Here is a 6,000-nt window from a genome sequence, read left to right as displayed (position 1 = left end):
TTAAGTCTTTCCTCTATTTCATGTTAATCTTTATATTTGGGGTGAAGTAAGAATCTAACTTCATTATTTGAGTATGAACATCAATTTTAACTGTACTATGTGTTGAAGGTCCTGTCTTTTCCCCACTGTGGAGTTTGACACCCTTGTTGAAGACCATATTTCCATATACACATCGGTTTCTCTCTGTCTCAGTGTTGTGTTTGATTGGTCTGTCTGTTGCTCTCCATGCCAGTACCATAGTTTTAGTTACTGTAGAAATGTGAAGTGTTGAAATTAGAATTTGTGAGATCTTTTAGTTCTTCTATTTCAAGATTGCTTTGGCATTTCAGAATCTCTTGACATTCCATAAAAATTTTAAGTTTTTTTCCTTATGTACAAGTATGCCATTGAGATTTTGATAAGAATTGCATTGAATCTGTACAACAGTGTGGGTTAAATGGAAATATGATCAATATGTAGTCTTTCAGCCCTTGAATAGAAGACATCTTTTACTTGTTTGTTTCTTATTAAATTTCTTTGAATAATGTTCTGAAATTTTGAAGAATTGAGTCTTTTCCCTCCCTGGTAAGTTTGTTAACTATTTTACTCTTTTGGTGCTTTTTTTGAGAGAGAGAGAGAGAGAGAGAGAGAGAGAGAGAGAGAGAGAGAGAGAGAGAGAGAGAGAATGAATTTTAATCTTTATTTTTTAGTTCTCGGCGGACACAACATCTTTGTTGGTATGTGGTGCTGAGGATCGAACCCAGGCCGCACGCATGCCAGGCGAGCGCGCTACTGCTTGACCCACATCCCCAGCCCTTGGTGCTTTTGTAATAAGATTTATTTTTTCATTTCTTTTTTGAATTGCTTATTGGCATCATGTAGGAATATAACTTATTTTTAATCATAAAATTTGTTAAATTTTTAAGTTATGTCTGAAATTTTTGTGTGGAATATTTAGGTTTTTCTAGCTCTCATCTATGAAGAGACAATTTTACTTCTTCTTTTCCTAATTTGTAGATCTGTTATTTCTTTGCCTTGGCTACTTGCTCATCAAACTTCAAGTACTATGTTGAAGAGAAGTGGCAAGACTAAGCTTCATTGCTTTCTTGTAATCTTACACAAAAGGCTTTTTGCTATTTTTGGTGTAAGCTGTGGGCTTTTCCTATCTGGTTTTCATGATGCTGAAACTGATTTCTTCTTTTTCTGGTCTCTTAATTGTTCTTATCATAAATTATTGTTGATTTTTTTCAAGTGATTTTGTCCCCTCATCAACTGAAATAATGATGTGTTTCTGTTCTTCCTTCCATGAATTTCGTAGATTGAACCAGTTTTTCACATGTTGAACCATTATTGCATTTCAGGAATAAATTCCATTTTATCATGGTGCATGACACTTTTATTTATATTTCATTGTGTATAAATGTGTGTATGTGCATGTGTGTTGTTGCAGCTCAAACCCAGTACCTAGTGAGCATCAGGTAAATACACTCCCATCAAGTTACATTCTCAGCCTTATAGTTTTGAAACGTGTTCTTGAATTAAGTTTGTTAGAATTTGTTGAATATTTTTTCATAACATTTGTCAGAATTTGTGGATCTATAGTTTTCTTGTAAAGTCTTGGGTTCTGAAATCTGTGTCATTCTGACCTCAGAAAATAAATTTTGAAGTATTCCTTTCTGTTGTATATTTTATGAATGGACTGGAAAAAAATCATGTTAAGTATTTTTAAAAACGTGGGGTAGAATGCCCAGTGTAGCTACTTGATCTGAGGATTTTCTTTCTTCAGTATTTTTTGATCATAGATTAAATTACATTACAAGTTAAGGGCCCTTTCAGATTTTTATTTCTTCATGCGTTTAGTCTTTGCATGCTATATTCCTGGAGCATATTAACTTCTGGGTATCCATGGTACTGGCATATAATTGCTCATCATTACCTCTTTCATCTTTCTCATTTCTGGGGGATCATTTTAATGTATTTTCCTTCATTTCAGACTTTAATGATTATAGAGTTCTCATTTTTTTTCTTAAACTATCCTAAAGATTTTAAATTTTTTCATCCCTTAAAAAATCCAGCTTTCTGTTGTGTTGATATTTTTTTTTTGTATTGCTTTCCAAATTTATATTTTCTATCTGCACTAATCGTTATTATATTTTTCCTTTGGGTAATTTATGTTTAGGTTGTTCATAGTTGTTCATGTTTTCCTAGTGCCTTAGGGTATAAAATTAGGTTGCTCTATTGCTTATTTGAGTTCTTTTCTTAAATGCCATTGTTTCTGGTAAAATCTTCCTTTTTTGCTTTATTCCCATCTGTTTTATTAAGTTTATATGATTTGAGGTTTTGTTCTCCCCCTTTTTTCATGATTTTGGGGGATAAATTTAGGACATTGTGCTTGGTAGGGAAGCTCTATCCTGCTAAGCTACATCCTCACCCAGTCTTCTTATCTCCACACAGGATGTCACTAACTTGTCCATGTTGGCCTTCAACTTGTGATCCTTCTGCCTCATCTTCCTGAGTTGCAGGAATTACAGGCATGAACCCACCATGCCTGACCTAGTTATCTTTTCTGGGGAAAAAATTTGAGCATTGGTCCCTTCCCCAACACAAATTCTCAATGCTGTGTCAAGGGTACAGAGATAAATAGTACACACAGGGATTTTCTAATGTAGTGGCTAGAGTGTAAAATGGGCATGTGCCAAAATGTAGCAAACCCCTTGTTACTCACTTTTTCAGGATCATAATGGAGAAAAGGCAATCTAAACAAATTTTAAAAAATAAAAATAAAACATTATATTCAGAAAATCAAAAGCAGTTTGTTCTGTTTGAATGTGTGTATATATATCTATCTCCATATCCATATATAGTTAGTTAGTTAGTTAGTTAGTTAGTTAGTTAGTTAGTTTTTAGGTGTGAAGAAATTATTGTGAAATTGAGGAGAGGAAGATGTGTCTGGAAAAGCAGGAACAGCTGTGATCCTGAAGGGCATTGGTTATCAATCAGTTGTGATCATTCAGCCAAGACAAGTTAGTAAAGGGTTTTCTCTTTGTTTGTTTGTTTGACTGTTTTACACTATGGAATGAAAAATGTCTGGTATGTATTGGGTGGAGTTGAAGTAGAAGCAGGGATAATAAAAGATTGACAAATCTCTCTATGATGAAACTGGAGTTAAAATTTTATCAAATTATGGGACAAACTATATGTGCCTTGAGCAGACAAACTCTATTTTACAGTGAGACCCCATTTTATATAAAAATATTTCTCCAAAGAGAAAATCCACCTCTGCCATGCTGCTTAACACAGCCTCTTTAGCAATGCATAGCGGCTGGAATATTTTTTTTATTCTTTCAAATGTAAGATGTTCTCCTTTTAGTTCCCATTTCTCTTGGGTGTGTACTACACTCAAAACTAGGTCATTTTAACCCCATTTTTATGCTGCTATGGGTTTGAGTTACTGGTTGCTTGCAGTTTTTAGCTATTAAAATGTACCCTACCTTCTGCAAAGTGTCAAAGGTTGCTTGTTGCCCTGCTGTCCCTGCCACGGTGAATAAAGTTTTATATTCTGCTTCAAGACTGACCTCGTGATTTATTTTGAATGTGTCACAACATCTGGAGACCCCATTCAGATTTCCAGAGTCAGGGCTGTGACTCTGAAGCATGAGAAGATTCTGGATCCTTGGATCACAGAGAGAGTCGCCATTTCTCCAAAATTGTGGGAGCTTTGCTTTTCAAGGGTCTGGACTCCCTATCGTCATTGATTCAAGCCCATCAGTGAAAGAGTATCTGGTGTGGCTTTGGCCTGTAAACACAGAGGCTCTAGAAGAGGACATGCAAGTGTATGTGTTTGAAGGTGCCTCATTTGTTCTCATTGTTTTAAAAAGTATCTGATGTATCTCACACCTGTAAACCCAGAAGCTCTGGTGTGACTCATGCTGATAAACTGAGCTCTAGTGTATCTCATGTCTATACCTAAGCACTTTTCAATAAGATGTTTAACCCAGAGGGCAGGTAAAACATACTTGTTTCTGGGTATTGGAGGAGAGAGTCTCTTGTCAATGTCTGTCTGTCTTTTGTTAGTTTATGTCTGTCTCTGACTGTTCCTGACACTGTCCTCTGGCTGTTCACCTCAGCAACTCCTTTCCTTTTATTTTGGCAGATTGGACTCATTAGGGACCCACTATATCACCATCCTCTGACTTGAGTCATGCTCACTATCTTACCAAATTCTTGACTTCTTTTTACTTTTCTTTCTTCCTATTGTTTTAATTGTGAGCTTTGTCATGGGAAACCTGGTCTGATTATGATCCAATGAGGGTGGTGGAATGGTCAAAAATCCCTAGGCATCTTACTAAAGCTTTCCCTGGAATATACAACAGGCTCAGCAGGGACTAATTTGAAACTATAGGTTAAAAAAATGTCCATTTAACTTCTCCCAGGTTGAGACTCAGATAAAAATCAAAATGATTCCAGGGCTCCCTCTCTCTTTTTCTAGCTCTGTTATGTTGCTTTACTAAAATTTGCAGGCATTAATACCTCCCGGCCACTGGAGGTGGCCCAGAACATTTTTAACTACCATGGCACCAAGGTGATAAGGTTGCAAACTCCCAGGCTCAAATATTGGTGGCCACTATCCAAGAGACCAGAAAACCTTGTTTAGAATCAGATTTAAAAAAAAACAAACAAACAGAGATACATCTCAACTCCCATGAGCCCATTGTAATAACCAAGATAGGGGGCCAAACTGTCAACCTTATATTAGATAACAGAGCCAAATACTCTGTCCTCACCTCTCCATTGTGTCCCATAGTCCCCAGGTAAAAGGTTGCCATACAACCTGCAATGGGACTTCAACCTAACAGAGACCACTCTCCCCCCACTGTTAAACTGTTTAACTGATGGAGGGAGTCTCTCTTGCTGCGTTTTTGGGAAATTCTTTCAGGAAAGGATAGGGGCATGGCCTTTGTCTATATTCCTTAAAATTAAATTAAAAATCCTTCTTTGAGTGCCCACAAACTCTCATTTCTCTCCTTGAACTCTCGTTATATCTAAGGACGCATTAAGCCAGAAGCCAGGAAAGCTTTTAAAATTGCATATTCTTTGAGCTCATAATTTTGATCTGTCCTGCCTAGGTTAATGTGTTTTTCTGATCAATCCTATTTTATTCAACTATAGAGTTTTTGTTTTTAACACATATTGCTTAGTTCAGAGGCCAATTTACAAGGGTTAGCTCTCAATCTAATAGGTTTTTTAAAAGCTACAAGGTCTTTGTTTGTTTTGTATATGTATGTATACCAATGTATTTTCATGTCTATATGTGTTTAGTAAGTAAAAATGTTTAAAAATTGCTTTCTGTCACCACTGAAAAGAAGTGTACTGAGTTAAAAGTACCAACAGGTATATGTAAATTTCAAAAAGGGAACGCCAAAGTGCTTGCCCCAACCATTTCATTTTATTGCCCATTTTCATATAGCAGTAAAGAATAGCTAAAATAAGAGGAGAAAATAAACAAAAATGAAAGACAGAGTAGATTGGTAATTGGGTTGCTTCATAAAAATGGAAATTAGTTTGGATGCAGAGATTGGGAGACCACCTCTGGTGAATTAAAACATTAATGCCTCCAGGGCCCTTCATCCACCCTTAACAAGATAAACTGCTTCTTCTCCAACCTTTTGCTAAGTGTTTCCAACAGGTTCAACTTAAAGCTCATAAATTCCTTTGAGAGAACCAGCCCTGTGAGGCTGCTGATATCAACACCCATTCCAGCCCAGAGACTAGGACCATGTTCCCAAAAGAAAATCTAACAACCAGCTAGAAGGGACCTTTTTCATCACGCCTGAATCAAAACAGCAAATGTGTCTTCTAAAAAAGAATGGACAGCCCTCAAAGACCCCAAAAATTCTCTAAAGAAAAAACTGAAACAAAGTTAATCATGTTTTTTTTTTCCTCTTGCTAGGAGTATAAGGCCCAAGATGCTAAAAATTAACTAAATAAACAAATAAAATAAGATAAAAATATCATCAGTCA

Source organism: Spermophilus citellus, assembly GCF_964194105.1.
Source record: "Spermophilus citellus genome assembly, chromosome: 11".
Lineage (NCBI taxonomy): Eukaryota > Metazoa > Chordata > Mammalia > Rodentia > Sciuridae > Spermophilus > Spermophilus citellus.
This window is presented reverse-complemented; position numbering follows the sequence as displayed.